The sequence below is a fragment of the Protopterus annectens genome, chromosome 9.part0 (genome assembly GCF_019279795.1).
Source record: "Protopterus annectens isolate FY-2018-M chromosome 9.part0, PAN1.0, whole genome shotgun sequence".
NCBI classification, from domain to species: domain Eukaryota; kingdom Metazoa; phylum Chordata; order Ceratodontiformes; family Protopteridae; genus Protopterus; species Protopterus annectens.
The window spans coordinates 1,827,517,040-1,827,536,065 of record NC_056743.1 but is presented as its reverse complement, the minus strand read 5'-3'; positions in this window follow the sequence as shown (position 1 = coordinate 1,827,536,065).

The following is a 19,026-nucleotide window of genomic DNA, read 5'->3' as shown; positions in this document are numbered from 1 at the left end:
TGGTTTCCGAGAAAAATGTCACCCAAGGTGCCTGGTCCTGCACAAAACACTGCCAAATACTGGAGGGGAAAATAATACATACACCCTTTAAAGTTAAGGATGGCGCATTTAGACAGTTATTCTGAAGTCACACAATAATCAAGCAGTGAATACTGGGAAAGCACAATTACCTTATGAAGAATGCTGAAAAGAGTGGAGTCTCCTGAATTGTTGCTGCCTGGCTACTTCTACTGCTGGTCTCAACATGTCTCACTTTGGTGGGATACAAAGCTCATATTCTTTGTCTCTCACCAGAAGCAAAATGTTAGCACCAATCTCAAGATATGAAGCAGGCCACAGCATGTTTGTTGATCCACACATTTGTCCCACATCATGCAAGGCTCTGTAGGCTTGTTGTAGCCTTTTCTAGGTAGATGCTTGATTAGCAACCAGACCAATCATTTGACTTTTGCATGTATTATGCCTTGGATTCCAAAGCTCGTAGGATGTGACTAGGGTACTGACCTGATGGTGATTAGGAGCATAGCTGCTGCGTCACAATATAATGTTCAATGTCAGATGATATAGATGTCCAAGGTTCCTATGATGTGACTAGGGTACTGATCTGATGGTGATTTGGAGCACAGCTGCTGCATCACAATATAAGGTTAAGTCTCAGGTGACACAGATGTCAAAGGTTGCTTTATCAAGCTCCACAGCATCAGTGATCCATGTTAGGTGACAGTTTCATAGCAAACATGCAGCCTGCCATTCAACAGCATAATGGTGGTGATTTGCGTGACATGGATGTGAGACTAGTGGCCACCTTTGGGCAATGTGTCTGTCCCTCCCACATGTCCTTGGTATATTATACTATACATTTATGTTCCAGGAACACTAAACTGTGTTCCCACATCATTTCACACAACATACATTTGTTGTCTAATTGTTTGGCAGACATTCTGGACTTGCAAGGCTAAAGTAATGACTGCAAAGTTGAACAAGTTTTCTGTGTCTGCACGAACATACACATCTTCACTACAAAGAGTGCCTACAGAGAGTGTGTTTGAGGCTGTGAACTCCAAGGGTGTAACTGGAGTTGTATATTGTCATATTTATAAGTATGCTTTTACAATAATGCCCAATAACAGGTCTAATAACAGGATTACGGTTCATTCAAGTGCCACAAGCCTGGCAAAACAGCGTACTCAATTTACCATGTTATCCTACACTGTCAGGTACTGTTTTAGCTTACACCATAAATGAAATAACATGTTACATGTAAGCATTTGTCAAGCTACTGTCTAACCATGGCTTGTTGTGTTGTATACACAAGCAATAGTTTCTTGCTAATGTCATTATCATTGACTGTTGCAGAGATGTGGACAGTGTTCCCAAACCTCTACTCCTACTCCACACAAACACAACTTGTGAAAGATGCATCTACATTAAAAACTTTGATTCCATGCCACCTCACACACCTGACAGTGCATATGACAATGAGCGGGGTGCCAACATACCTACCTCACCTTCTACTTCATCCAAACCCACATCACACATTCCTACATATGTGGAGGTCCGCACAAGAAACATACCTAATCACCAGACACCTCACAAACAGAAATGCAAGCACTCTACACATAATACTACCTCTGCAGAACACAGTAAATATAATAGCTAATGCACCACTGTCTCACTGTTCAAACCCTTACCGCAAAACTCAAATTCCAACTTATTAGTCATAGGTGATTGCATCGTGAGTCACACTGACATCCCCTCACCAGGTTAGATAAGGTAAAGGCCACGGTCAGCTGTCTGTGAGGTGACAGGATATGCTATATCACACAAACTGTCAAGTCTGTCAACAACAGGTACTGTTATGAATACATCATAGTTCCTGTTGCTATGTAAGACTTGAGACGTACCTCTCTGGACTGTGTGATGACAGACATGACTGAGCTCTTGAAGGTATGCCCTTGGCCATCAGCTGCATTTTACATTTAGCTAGGTTGATGCCTCAGTACAAACAGGGGGTAATCGACTGCAATAACAGCCTTAGCATCTGGTGTGAATCTAATGGGATCCACTATCTGTCAACTTGGGATGGCATGCTGAACAGACCTCAATGCTTTGCCACAGATGGTCTTCATCTGTCACCCCTGGGATTTTGGATACTGGCCAAGGTTATTGCCACCCCCATAGTATCCTTTTAGGTTTTGTCTCAAGGACAACATTTCCAATGTGAACACCCCATATACAAGCAACTTCAAGGTTATGCTGCTAAATGGTATGAGTGTCAACAGGAAACTGCACTCTCTGGAAGCTGTCCTCATCTTGGAACATGCAGACCTTTGTGCAGTCACAGACACCTGGTTCAAGGCTGTAGACAGCACCACAGAGGTACCAGGCTACATCTCCTTCCACAAGTGCAGACCTTAATCTGAAGGTGTGCAAACTAATGTTGGTTGCATATATATGTATATGCATGTATATATATATATATATATAGATATATATATAGATATATATATATTCATTAAGGATACATACCCACCCACACTGGTTACACAGTATGATTCCGTGGATACACTTCGGGTGCTAGTGACTGTTTGTGGAGCACCTATTTAAGTCATTGCCAACTACAGGAGTCCCTCCATGAATTGGTACACCCACTTTGCTTATGTGGATCTGAATCTGTATTGAATAATCAACAATACAAAATATTGAACACGTGGTTGAAACCATATGATCGAAATTTATAATGCTGATCATTCAACAAAACAAAAAAAAAAAAACACCTAAATTAAATATATGCAGGGGTCAAGCCCCCCTGCACCCCCCACACCCCCCGCTACTTAAATATACCAACGCCAAGATCACACTCCAGCGAGGAAAAGTGAAATCTCCCATTCTGTGCTGTATGCCGATCTCCATGCAGAATTTCAAAGTTTTAAAACTTCGATCATATAGTCTCCAACCATATGCAATTCAAAGTTTTACGCTTCGACATTTTGCATGAGACCCTTGGATCTACATGAGTCTATCAAGATACATCTAGACATCGTGGTTTGGGGGTGAATTTTACTATCCACCAACTGTTTAGATTAGTTGTGCTCAAACTCATTTGCCCAAAGGTTACTTGACTTCATTATCTCCAATGACCTGAACCAGTTGGCTGACACCCTCACAAGGGGAGCTAACATACTTGATCAGGTGTACCTGACATGAGCACAACAAGCTCTTCATGGCAAAGCAAACCTGTCTAATGGACAACTGCAAGTAACAGGCTTTGCAATAATAGAAAGTCATTGCTGTCTAAGGGTAGGAGGGAGGGAGTGCCCTCCCTAAACTAGAAACACTCCCTTCTGAGCTTAAACTATCAAATAAGTGTTGTTGTGAATTCCTACAAACAAAGTATTGATCCAAATTAACCTCTTCAACAAAGGATAGTCACAAGACATTCTATAGTTACATCTGTAACCCAAAAGGAAAGGCCCACATGTGTGCCAAACTCATAGTTAATGATACCTCATATACAGAGCCTGTCAACATAGCTAACCTGTTGGCTGACAGGTTCTTTGAAATCATCACTCCCCTGTCTCCCCCACATTTACCCCATTACATCCCTACCACCTGTCCCCTACCTTGCATCTTTAAAGAGCAGGTAAAAAAAGCCTCTCTATGGACAAAAACACAGCATCTATGGGACATGATAACATCACAGGCTTAGTCCTAGATGGGCTCCAACATGGAGTACTAACACAACTGGGAAATCTTTTCAATTGTAGTGTAACCACTGGCTTTGTCCCAGCTGAATGGAAAGAGCCGCTGTTATCCAGTTGCACAGAGGTGGTGCATCCACTGACCCCAGAAATGATATACCTATTATCCTAACTAGCCATATCTGCAAGGCCATGGGGGAAAATCATCATGGACCTTATCAACAAAGATATAGGTAATGTCTACATTGTTAACCCTACACAGTTTGGATTTGTCAAAGGGAGTTCATGCCTGCTAAACTTGGAAGACATCTTTGAGACAGTCATCTAGGACCTGGATGAGGGAAAATCTATGTCTACAGCCTACCAGGACTTAGTCAAAGCATTGGACATTATCCCACACTCAGCCATTATTGACAAATGCACCCAACTGGTCATTGACCCTTATATCATTAGAGGGTAGTTCACTGCCTCAGCGATAGAGATCATGTAGTAGGAATGGGGAATCCACCTAAAATAGTCAAGATCTAACCAGTGATGTTCCCCAGAGTTCATTCATGTTGTCTTCTTCTTTTTAAAATCCATTTCTCCAAAGTACAAACACAAAGTACATGTCTGTGGCTGACAAAGTTTGAGTATGCTTGCAAACTGCGAGTGAGCATAGAATCTCCAAAGTATGTCAACATCCTACAGGAGGATCTTACTTGAACAAATGATTGTTGCCAAAGTCATGGCCTTAAAAGCAGTGAAAATATATGTATGATCATTGCTTTTGGTAGCAGTGATGTCCCTGCTAAGTACCACAATAATAGCAACATCTGACTTACATACGCATGGGCAGGAGACCAGGGCACACAGTTTCACAACTAGACCACCATGTCTTTGCAGCAGTAAGAAGGACATTCTATCATGCTCATGCAATAAGTCAGGGCATTGCTAAAGAACTAGTAGACATTATGACCTCAATGGCATCTTCTCTCTGCAAACCAGTAGTTGACTGCAACAGCCCTTTTGATGTGTACCTTTCTAAGCCCCTGCAGCAATTGGAGAGACCACATAGTTTACTCACAAAGGGAATTCAGGTCTTCAGCATCTGTCCATGGTGATCATCTGATATCACTGTCACTTTAGAGTGTGACATACAGACTACTCAGAGATGATTTCTGGCTTGCATATGAATCAATCTCTGACCCTGCTGTATTGGAAATGCTGCAGATCTGTAAGTCAAATGGAACATGGTTATTCGCTGTATAGATCTTAACATGGCATTTAACATTAATACAACCTGCTGACTCCCACATCATGTCAAACAGAGCACCACATTGGCCTGCTTTAGATGCAGTCAGTACAATTGGATAGGTGACTGTAATTTCACCATGGTGGTTCCACCTGTGTCCCTTTTGGACAAGAGCAATAGGTGCTGATCATGTACATAAGGTTAACAACTTGGGTAGGATTTTAAGGGCACTAGGGCCATTGGCTAAGTAAATTCCAATGAACCATATGATCAAACTAGCATCCACACACACACACACAATCTTGGCTGCAGTGAGAATAGAACCACAACCTATCGATTTCTGCAGAACACTGCACAGCACATACACCAATTTGGTTGTCATGAGATTAGAAACCCTACTTTTCTAATTTTGCGCACTACAGATCACAGCACTTAACGCACATGCCACAGCTTACATCTGACATTAACATGGCTTTAAGTAGACTTATGGTAGATGACATCAGCAGGTCTGGTGGGGGACAAAAGTTTGGAGGCCTGCATCACTTGCTAGGCCAAAAACACTGGAAATCCCTGTTTGTAAGTCAGTGTGGTATTCAAATTTGCTTTTATGAAGTTACACATACACAGAAAGTGGGGTGGTGTGAGATTAGAACCTCTACCTATGTAGTCTTTCACCCTACAGATCATAATACTTATTGCGCATGCCATAGCTTAAGCCTGATATTAGCATGGGTGTAGGTAGGCTTATAGTAGATGATATCAGCAGGCCTTGTGGAGGATGAGAGTTTGGAGGCCTGCATCAACTGCATGCACCAAAAAGTGCAAAGCAATGGCAGCTTTGAATTCAGTGTGGTATGCACACTTGACCTTTGGGGGTAAAAATATACCTATCTAGTCGTACATAATACAGATCATAGTACTTATCACATGCACCATTGCTTAAGTCTGATATTAACATGGGTTTAGGTAGTCTTATGGTAGTTGAAATCAGCAGGCTTTGCAGAGGATGAGAGTTTGGAGGCCTGTATCAATTGTATGTGCCAAATAGTGCAAAGCAATGCCACCATGGAAGTCAGTGTGTATGCACACTTGCTCTTTGGGGATATATATATATATATATATATATATATATATATATATATATATATATATATATATATATATATATATATATATCTTCTTCTTCCTTTGGCTACTCCTGTTAGAGGTCACCACAGCAGATCATCTGTTTCCATTTCTTTCTGTCCTCTGCATCTTGCTCTGTCACACCAAACCACCTGCATGTCCTCTCTCACCACATCCATAAACCTTATCTTAGGCCTCCCTCTTTCCCTGTTACCTGGAAGCTTCATCCTTAGCATCTTTTCTGCAATATGCTCTGCATCCCTCCTCAGCACATGTCCAAACCAATGTAATCTTGCCTCTCTGGCTTTGTCTCCAAACCTTCCAACCTGGGCTGACCCTCTAATATACTTATTCCTAATCCTGTCCATCCTCATCACACCCAGTGCAAATCTTAACATCTTCAACTCTGTCACATCAAGCTCTGACTCCTGCCTTTTTGTAAATGCCACTGTCTCCAACCCATATAACATAGCTGGTCTCACTACCCTCATGTAGACCTTCCCTTTCACTCTTACTGGTACTCATCTGTCACAAATCACTCCTGACACTCTTCTCCACCCACTCCATCCTGCCTGTACTCTCTTCTTCACCTCTCTTCCACACTCACCATTACTCAGAACTGTTGATCCCAAGTACTTAAACTCATTCACCTTTGCCACATCTACTCCCTGCATCCTCACCATTCCTCTATCCTCCCTCTCATTCACACACATATATTCTGTCTTAGTCCTGCTGACCTTCATTCCTCTTCTCTCTAGAGCATATCTCCACCTCTCCAGGGTCTCCTCCACCTGTTCCCTACTCTCACTAGAGATCACAACGTCATCTGTAAACATCATAGTCCATGGGGACTCCTGTCTGAGCTCGTCTGTCAACCTGTCCATCACCATTGCAAATAAGAAAGAGCTCAGAGCTGATCTTTGATGTAATCCTGCCTCCACCTTAAACACATCTGTCACTCCCACTGCAGACCTCACTGCTGTCACACTATTGTTGTACATATCCTGTACCACTCTTACATACTTCTCTGACACTCCCGACTTCCTCATACAATACCACATCTCCTCTCTGGACACCCTGTCATATGCTATCTCTAAAGCCACAAAGACACAATGCAACTCTTTCTGACCTTCTCTGTACTTCTCCATCAATACTCTCAGAGCAAACATCACATCTGCAGTGCTCTTTCCTGGCATGATACCATACTGCTGATCACTAATCATAACCTCCCTTCTTAACCTAGCTTCCACTACCCTTTCCCATAATTTCATGCTGTGACAGATCAGTTTAATCCCTCTGTAGTTACTACAGCTCTGCACATCACCCTTATTCTTAAAAATTGGTACCAAAACACTTTTTCTCCATTCCTCAGGCATCCTCTCACTTTCCAAGATTTTATTAAACAGTCTAGTTAAAAACTCCACTGCCATTTCACCTAAACACCTCTATGCTTCCACAGGAATGTCATCTGGACCAACAGCTTTTCTGTTCTTCATCCTCTTCAGAGCTATCCTTACTTCTTCCTTGCTAATCCACTGCACTTCATGATTCACTATATATATATATATATATATATATATATATATATATATATATATATATATATATATCACTTGTCATACTATATATATATATACATATAGTCCAAACAATCACAGAATCCACACTCACAAATAAATCAAACCTTGTAGTAAAATGCAGAAGAAGGGACTCAAAACACTTGAAATAAGTGTATAGAGAGCTTTATTCCAGTAGAACAAACATTCAGGCAGCTTACATAGTGGCCATTCTGCTCCAACAACACAGACTGGTGACTGGTTTTGCCCCTTGGTGTCATCAGTGTGAATTAACGATACAGCAACCACCAGTATTTATATACCATGACCCCCATTAACACCAATACATACTTATATGAAATCACATAAAGTGTAGACATACCTACATTAAATAAATTATCAGGGAAGAAAGACAGTGAATCAAAAATGCAGATCAGACATTACCAGTGATCATTAAGTCCAGGTTTATATAGAACCCTTATCTTCACCATCCACATTCTTTCTTTTTGATTGGCCTAAAGTTAGTAAGTATAATGATACACCCAAGGGTAGTAATGTTTGTGGGAATTGTGTCTATTGTAGGGTGGTATCACGGACCAGGTCATTCACATCAATCAGCACATCTAAAGTTTTTGATATCAGATATCTGATCACTTGTCATACTGAGTGGGTAATCTATGTTGCTGTCTGCCAATGTGGAGCATTTTATGTCGGACAGAGCTCAAGAAATCTGAAGAGCAGAATTGCAGTGCACTTGAGGGACATTAGTTGTAAATGCCAAAGAAGTCCACTTTATAAACACAAATTATAACATATTTCAGCACAATTTCTTTTTGTTGGAATTGATGTAGTGAAAGATAATAGGATGTTAGACATAACTAAGCATGAGATTTTAGATAAGAAAAAATGTGGATGGTGAAGTTAGGGGCTGTATATAAACCTGGACTTGATCACTGGCAATGTCTGAATTGCATTTTTGAATCACTGTCTTTCTTCCCTTATAATTTATTTAATGTAGGTATGTCTACACTTTATGTGTGTTCATATAAGAATGTATAGGTGTGTGTAGATATATTTTATATTCGCACATGTATACTACCTGGTTCTAAATAATATACACATATTTTTTATATTTGTGTGTATACATATATTAGGGTTTATGTGTGCACATATATTTGGTTTTAAGTAATATGTTTCTTTGAATATATATATATATATATATATATACATATATATATATATATATATATATATATATATATATATATATATATATATATATATATATATATATATACACATATATATATATATATATATATATATATATATATATATATATATATATATATAGATCTTTTTGGATTCTGGGATGTGCACTTTAAAACCTTTATGTCTTTAACTGAAATTCACACTGATGATGCCAGGGGGTGAAACCGGTCACCTGTCTGTGCTGTTGAATTAGAATGGCCGCTATGTAAGCTGCCGGAATGTTTGTTCTACTAGAATAAAGCTTTCTATACACTTACTTTAAGTGTTTTGGGTCCCTTCTGGATTTTACTACAAGGTTTGATTTATTTGTGAGTGCAGGATTTTGTGATTGGACTGTGTATTTTCTGAGCATCGCATTTGTTTTGGCATGCACCATTTTGTTTTTGGATTTTATATATATATATATATATATATATATATATATGTATATATATATATATATATATATATATATATATATATATATATAAACACACACACACACACACACACACACACACACACACACACACACACACACACACACACACACACACACACACACACACACACACACACACACACACACACACACACACACACACACACACACACACACACACACACACCAAGTGGGCTGGAGTGAGATTAGAACTGCTACCTATCTATTGTTATACATTACATATCACAGTTCATAACACATGTGCAACAGCTCACACCTGCTTTGCAAATGACTGAAGGTGATGTAATCCTAGAAAACATAAACAAGCCTTGTGTTGAACAGCTTGGGAGGTCTGTAGTCACATTGCTTCCTAATGTCATCCGCAGCTAGCGGCCTAACAATCAGAAAAATGTTTTGTAGCCTTGCTATGTGACAACAGCAGTCATATTGGGCATATGTATCTGTTTGCATTTGATGGCAAGCCTGTAGCAAAGCTAAATTAGCCCTGTCAATGAGTGTGCACACAACATAATACATTACCCACCTTGTTCAGTTGTTGATGTATGTGTAGTGAAATCCAGTAGACACGGGGGGGTGGTAATGAACGGAGATGTTGTTGCTGCCAAAGATACAAACATATGGCTTGACAATATATGTAGGTATTCATATACAATGCCATACATTTTCAAGGTTTCCACATGCTGTAATAGGGGGACATGGTATGACTCACCACTATCCAGATGTCTGCAATAAGTGCACAGGTTTGACTCATGCTTATGTGTGTTTAACACAAAATTGTGATTTGCTGTCAAATGCGATTTCATTTACACATGACATAAGAGACGACTGCCAGAACTCTGAAGTGCAGATATCCTAACAATCCTCTATTTGCAACAAATGTTATTTTTACACACTTCCACATATCTTTAAGTACCTTATCTAATGTTGAGCCCTTCCTTTTGGTCCTTCATCCAACATTATAAGTCTTGTAGTACAGCTTTACTTTCCATTATCTGGGTATGTAGGGCAATACAGGTACACACACACACACACACACACACACACACACACACACACACACACACACACACACACACACACACATATATATATATATATATATATATATATATATATATATACATATATATATGTACATATAATAATATACATATATGTGTATGTACTAATAATATACATATATATGTATATATATATATATATATATATATATATATATATATATATATACATATATATGTACTATCATTTTTCTGATCGCACTTTGTGCGAACTATTGTTTCTACGAACCATAGAAATGAAAGCCACATTCAGCCAACAACTCAAATGTCGAATGTGGAAGTGGTGAATGTTCATATTCGACATAATTCGAACACGCACCACACATCCGCAAATGGAATCACTCTCCGATACACAGTGAACAATGTGTTTGCAGGGGGGCAAGCCCCCATGTGCCCCCCACACCCCTGACTATGCTACTTAGATATACAAACTCTGAGATCGCACTATAGTGAGCGAAAGTGTAAATTTCCCGATCCCCACTATAGTGAGATCTGCAGGAAAATATGGAAAGTCACAACAGAGAATACTGTATTGCATTCGCTACTGTACATTTCTACATTTCAGCATTAGTTCTTTTGATTCTACCAAATGGGTCAATTTGGACTAATGTTAATCACACAAAGTCCGAACGCCTATTTGATAGTAAATATATATATATATATATATATATATATATATATATATATATATGTGTGTGTGTGTGTGTATATATTTTTTAAATTAAAAAAAAAAAATATATATATATATATTTTTTTTTATATATATATATATATATATATATATACCTGTAGATATATATATATATATATATATATATATATATATATATATGGGTCTATATTACCAAAGTGAAAAACCATATGGGTGAATACCAAAACATCAACCCCTATACTGCGAACTACGAAAATCCCGAATGCACTAAACCGCAAAAAAAAATATATCGAACTGTCATAGTTGGCCAACCCCACCACACGCTACATATTACCTACCCAAACAAAATAAATAATCCACATACATACATACACTAACCAAACCCTACTTCTAACCTAAACTAAAGCACCAAAACCCTACCTCCAACACTACATTAAACCCCATAAATACAACTATCTATGCACTCTCCTTAACCCCTCCCTAACACTAAGGTCCGTAACTACCGCACACATCCCCAACAGACATACATCTAAACAAAATAAATAATACACATACATACACTTAAAAAAACCCTACTCCTAACACTACACTAACTCTTACATACATTACCTATCTATGCACTTACCTTAACCCAAATCCTAACACTAAAGTCCTATCTATCGCACACTTACCTTACGGAGCTATACCGTAGAAGGGCCAACCAAAACAAACTGACATTTTGAAATTCGTGGTTTTGCCTGTTCCGGGTTTACGTACTTCACGCAATATGGTTCAACATCTTCATAGTCACCTAAAGGGATTTTCCATCCCGTAATAGGAACCCATATATGTATATATATATATATATAAATATATATATATACATTTTTAAATCAAATTGTGTAAGGAGCAGCAGATTTGCACTCTTCTTAGCTAAGTTTATGGCAGGCACAGTGGCATTTTCTCTTGTTTGCGCATTGCTAAGCCACTCGCAAATAGGTGGTGCATTGCTTACACCAGAGACTTACTGTTCCATAATCTGACTCCAGGTCACAGTTATCTTTACTGCAGGCCAAGATTATGATATGATTAGAAACACTCAAATCTGGATCTATGTATACACCAGGTCCATAAATGAATCTACAGTTTCAATCACTGTGTGCTGCATGTAACATTCACCTTTCTATTTATGTCTTCCAAATCTAATATGTTTAATTTGAAATATATTTATCAGCATATTATACTCATGTGAGCAAATGGTCAATTTAGTGAAGTTATTTATCAGACATGCAGCATGTGTAATCAGTTTACCCAATTTCAAGTCATCTGCATACATTCTGTAGAACAACTCAAATGAAATGAATAGTTCTCAAGAGAAATCTGAACAAGTTTGGGCCTAGAACAGAGCTCTGTGAGACACCCTGACTTTAACCAATTATTTTACTTGTCCATTTGCTGGATGATACTTGCCGTGTCTTATATGCAAGCCATGCAGCTATCCATCTTATCAAGAGTGCATCAATATCTAGTTTTTCAGTTTATTGATCAGTGTTTTGTGTATGGTCCTGTCAAATCTCTATTATATTACATCACAGCACAAATTTTCATTCACACCTGTTATTATATTGTAATAGTACAGCATGTTGCAGGTGGAAATTAGATCTATTTTCAGCATATGCATGCTGATATATGGTTTCAAGTCCCAACCTTTACAATTATGATACTGACTAATCCAATATCACCTAATACTATTTAAACAGGTCTTGGATATGCGATGTAGATGCAAATGTGTAACTGATATGTGAAACAGGTTAATACTAGCAAAGCACACACAGAGTCCTACTCTGTTAAACAATACATATTACTCCTTAACATGCCAAATATCTAGATATCTCAGGATTACAGCCCTGAACACCATCACGCAAGCTACCTGCCTTAGTTCTTTGAGCCACTGAAGCTGCTTGATAGACAGGGAATCATTCCTTACACCGTTACCTGCATAATATGTACTTTGCTATTCTCAGCTAACTAACACATAATATGCAAGTTCAAATTGTACATTACTGTTCTAATGCTGTGTGGCATACTAACTGTGTCAAATGTTCATACAGCATAGATGATTTATTGCTATGGCAGTTACAAGGGAACACTGCTGCTTTGAGGGGTGCGAGAACAAAAGCCTATGTTTTGCTAGGACCCACAGTAGTCTGGCTATCCATTTAACCTGTTTCTAACATGTCCCTTGAATAAAGTACCAGTAATCTGTTGCAGTAGGACTGCATGAGTATTCCATGCATGAGGCCTACCAAATACAAATGGTGATATGTCAGTGGAATGGGTGTCTGTATTTAATGTGGATGTAACTTCTGTCCAAATAGACCAGTATAGTCGCATTCATAATTTACCTGGTCCATAGCGACAATGACATAACATAATAATCCATTATACTACTTGGTGGGTTACAGACTTACCTTGCAAGTGCAGCAGTTGACACAACTGTAGGTCAGGGCTGACTCTGTCTGATGCGAGCAGTACACAGTCAATACATGGATAGGTATTATCTGGCATCATTTTTCACATCTGTATGCGAGTAGGAGTAAGGTGTTAGTCCTATGTCCTTAGGTTGTCAGTGAATGTGATGTGCGTTATCTCTTAGCCAAAGCCAGGGCATACTGAGCATGCCTACATCTGCCTACAGGGACATCAACAGGGAGTTCCTCCTCAGAGTCCTCATGTGACTATGGCTGTGGTGACCTAGGCATGGGTGGAGGGCTGTGTATCCCTTCCTTTTGCTGATCCTGCTGCAGCTGTTTCTGCAGGATCAGACTGTGTAGCATAGAACATACTGTGAATATATGTGCACATGTGGATGGAATATACTGTAGGGCTCCACCAGATATATCTAGGCACCGGAACTCTGACTTCAAAAGTCCAAACATACAGTCTATAATGGTCCTAGTTTGTGTGTGCCTCATTATATCATTCTTCTGAAAGTGTGTGTGTATTTCTGATGGGTGTCATCACCCACGGTTCCAGGGCATAGCCAGCATCCCCCAGTAAATGGCCCTGTGGGATGTCCCCCCAGCAAACATCTGGTACAGCTGTGATGTCTGCCAGATAAGGGAGTTGTGATAACTCCCAGGGTTGCCAGCACACACATTCACGATAATCCCCTGGGCATTGCACATGGCTTGGCAGTTGATGGAGTGGTATCCCTTGAGGTTAAGGTAAATTCTACCCTGCTCACCAGGTGGTGGCTTGATGTGTACATGAGTACAATCTATGGCACCCAGTACTTCAGGATAGTGTGCTACACAGTATAAGTGTTGAATATTGCTAGCCCTCACCTCAGAGTCTAGGGAAAAGATATGTGCTCACTGGCATGTGGAAGCATAGCATTCAGAAATTGGTGGAGCATCCTGGATGCAGATGCCTGTGACACCCCCATCATGTCCACAGCTGGTCTTTGAAAGGTACCTATAGCTAGTATCCTAAGGGCTACACATACCTTAGTTTCCACTGGGATAGGTTCCCCTCTGTTACCTCTGGCTCTGCGTTGATGGTGGCAGATCTCACTGAGTTCTTGTAATATGTCCCTGTCCATCCTATAGCACTCTACAGTGTCCAGCTCATGTAGCTCCTGGAAGGTTACCCTGGCCCTGAACACTCTTCACTTTCTCAGCCTAGGCCTATTGTCAGCAGCATCAGCAGCACTGACTTTAGCATCTAACACATACAGATGGAGAAAAGCTGTTGCAGCCCTAGTATTATCTCAGTTAAAATTTCCAATTTGCTACTCCAGTGGATCGGACTATTGAGGGAATATCAGACTGTAAACTGTATGCATACTTTATACAGTTCTGCTGTAGGTTCACCATGTGGGATTGGCTAATTATGATAAAGTTTACCTGGCTAGGATGTAATTTACACTTTAGAGTGCAACATGGTGCTATGTAACACATCATGCAGCATAGCTTATACAAAAGTATATATATTTTTAATTGAATATGTCCGGGTTTCCTTGACAGATGCTTATGTCATCACTGTCATGTAGGTAGTCTGCTTGCATGAGCAAGCTAAGCTATGTGGCCCACCATGCAAACACACTCACTGAGCACTTAAAAATCCTAAAAGTAACACAGTGGGAATATAAGAACTGTGTAGGAGCCTACATGAGTGGGACATGTCGACACAGTTGCTGTTTTCAGCGATTCAACAAAGGAACCTCGTTTGCATATGTGTTCATGCTGACAGCTTGAAAACTACATGGTTCTTAGCCATGTAAGTAGGGTAGCAGCATGAATGCACTGTTGTACAGACCCAATGCAGGGTCCTACCATACATTTGTGTGAACTATATTATAGATGTTATTTTAAAAATTATTTTTTTGCTTTTTTTCCTGTGAAGCATGTCTGTGTAATGTGGCACATAGCTCAAATGTGAAAATTATTAAAAAAAATATTATTAATTTTACATACCCTCTTCCTTTTAAAAACATCCACAATGTATGTTTTGCACATGTATGTATGTGATCTACTATTTTCAGCAGAGTTATGTCCATATTTGTGGACTTTTACATCCGTTCGTATAGACCCCTGTACATGGAAAATTTCCGGATACACTATGAACATGGACATGGAGTGTACAGAGATGCCTTTCGCCTTGTTGGATCACTCCACCTGACTCATTTGCATAAGATTCACCTGCTTAAGCAGAAATTTACATTGCATAGAAGTTTTCCTGTTTGTGCATGCTTGCGTGCTGGTAATAGACGTTTACTGAATATAAAACTGTTCACGCTCATGTACTCATCGCTGCACAGTGCATACATAAAAAAAAAGTGTTGGCTTTACTGAATTCCCTCCATTGTTTATTGTTATTTTTTATTTTTTTTTATTCATTTATCATTTGTTTTGTTTTGAATTATTGGGGTCTGTGATTTTGTTAGCATTATACTGGTTATCATAAGAAGGACTCTTGGTAGTTTCTAATTTTTAATTTAGTAATTTTTTGACATTTAATGTCTATGTATCTGCTTGTTACTGTGTGTGTGGCTGTGTATAAATGTAAGGCATATTTTACAATGTATTTTTAGGGGTCGGTTGATATATATGTGTTTGTTATTTTTGCATGCTTTGATTTATGTGTGTGTATGTGTGTGCATGTGTTTGTATGAGTGTGTGCATGTGTGCGTATGCATATATGTGTTTGTGTGTATACATGCATCCTTATGTGTGTGCACATCTGTAAGTGTATGCATGTATCTGTGTGTGTGTGTGTGTGTGTGTGTGTGTGTGTGTGTGTGTGTAAATATATATATATATATATATATATATATATATATATATATATATATATATATATGTGTATGTGTTTGTCTTTGGGCAGAGACTAGAAATGTGGAATACATACTGTGCTGGAATTTTCCTTGCTTGTATAACAATGTGACAGATGGAAGGAACTTTGTGCTTTTCTCCAGGCAGAATTAGAAAAAATGTTCCAGCTAACAAGAAAAAAAAAAAAGAAAAAGTAACCACTGCAGTTGCAGGAAAATTATGAATCTATAAGTCTTAAGTCATGTCTAACCTGACAGCATCAGTATAGCCCCTGAGAATAACGTTCTGTAGGAATTAATTTTGGCAAAGGAGAGATTTTGTTCATTTCCTTGTCTATGTGATCAGTTACGTTACCCCTGATGCTTTATCCATCAGAAAAAAAGAATATCTTGGCTCCATGCAGCAATCACTTGTCACTGCTAGTGCAATGCTTGCCCTTTGAAGCTGAAACATCTGGGAGGAAATTTGGACCAGCAAGTAGCAGAAGTCTCAGAAGAGAGCAGGTGTCGAATCATAAGTGATTCCTAGGGGATGGCTCTGGAATCTTACTGTGGCTTGTTTTGTTTGAAGTGTTTTACTAGTACTGACGGTCAAAACAAAAAACATCTGCTGTATTTGATGGCAAGACATGTTGACAGCATTAAAGCCTCAAGTCTGGAATTTAATTTAATAGTTTTGATGAATTAAATATTTTGTTGGTTATAACACTTCTCGACAAGACCAATACAAATGAAGTTTATTATTTCACTGAATTTTAAACAACCACTTTATCATTCATTGCAACAGACACATTTTTGTCCTTATAGAGTCTAAAATTATGTGTGAACAGCATATGTCAAAATATTATTCAGACTGCTTCACTTGCATGTTTTTATAAATTAATCCAATGAGTTGTATTAAAGGCCATGTCAAGTAATGTTTGTTTATTTATCATTCATTAACCAGGTAAATGTGCCGATCCACAGAATATTTTCAGCTATGATGTGAGTCAGAAGGGCAAGGATAAGTACAACATATATGGAATTTATAGTAGCCAATCAACCTTTGCTTTAGGGAGGTGGGAAGAAGCTCTAACACCCAGAGAAAACCTTCACAAGTATTGGGAGAACATGCAGGCTCCATACAAACACACACACACACACGCGCGCGCACACGCACACATGCACACACACACACGTACACAAGCACACACACACACACACACACACACACACACACACACACACACACACACACACACACACACACACACACACACACACACACACACAGGCATACAGTGATCAGAGTGCAAAATTGAACCCCATATCCTGAAGGTACAAGGCAGACATTTTGACACCAAGCCACCATGCTTATGACTATTAGTTCCTTCCTGCAGGTTTTACTGTCTCAGTGTCTGTTTACATGTTACATTTTGTGAATGTGTGTTCCTTGTTTATACAGTAGTGTGGTGCATCTAGAGGGAAAATATGAGTGTTACAAAGAAGTGAACTCACCATTTTTGGTTTGCTCTTAGGATCATTTCTTTTACTGCACATGAGATACCACAAATGGGATGTCAGGGCTGGTGAGTACACAGGGATTTTGATGATTCCCTAAAAATGTTCTTTTTTTTATTCCAATTGTATTGCCAGTAGGTAGCTAATCAGGTAGGGCTAATGAACTACTGAGTACATCTTCAATAGTCAGTAATTAATAGAATGCTGCAGTTTTATATTCCATCTAGCTGTTAATTACTCATTTTTTCCAATTTCAAACATGTAATGATGTCCAGCAGCCCTACTTCTACTCTGGCTGGATGTTTTTTTTCCTTCTTAAATATTTTCTCCTATTGTCTCTGCCATGTGTGCCCCATTTCCTACTTCATCCCCATTTTGTCTGCTGACAGGTATAACACTGTAATTTGAATGTCCAGTTACAGCATGTAAGAATGTTCACACAATGCATCAACAGTATGAACCACCTCGACGACCTGTGTTTCTCTCTTATATTGTCAGCGACAATCCCTTGTTTGCTATATTGACACCGCATGAAAGTATAATCAATATGCTGTGGTTCTTTTTATGGAGTACCACTCAGAGCATTGCATTCCTGATTTTTACAGGCTGGGAAAGTGAATTATAAGCTATTTCTTATCTGCTCTAGTGTCCTGTAAGTCACAATCCCAGATCCAAACCCCAAGACCATTTAGCTAAAAAAAAAAAACACAATCTGCCTACTTGATGGCAGGATGATTTTTTTCTAGAAATGATTTGCTAAACTAAAATTAAAATAAATTTTAATTATTTTTAGCTTAAATTAGTCCTGTTTGAATATTGACTGAGCATCTTTTTTTTTACTCATATATTTTTTTATTTTGATTTAAAACATAATAATGATTGTTTACAATTAATAAATATTCAACTATATACAATATTTACATTTAGCCTGACAAATAGATTAAGATAACAACAGAGCTATGTAAAAACAATAATGTTGATACATTATATTTAAATTATCAGAAACAGTCTGGTTCCAATTGCAAGGTGTCAATTAATGTGAAAACTTTTCTACATGGTTTATTGGCTAATGGCTTGGGATGGATTCTCAGTTCTTTAGTTTTGATCTCCTTTAAAACAAACTTCATCAGTAGACATAAAAATTCCTCCATGGTGGGTGCTGTGTTGGA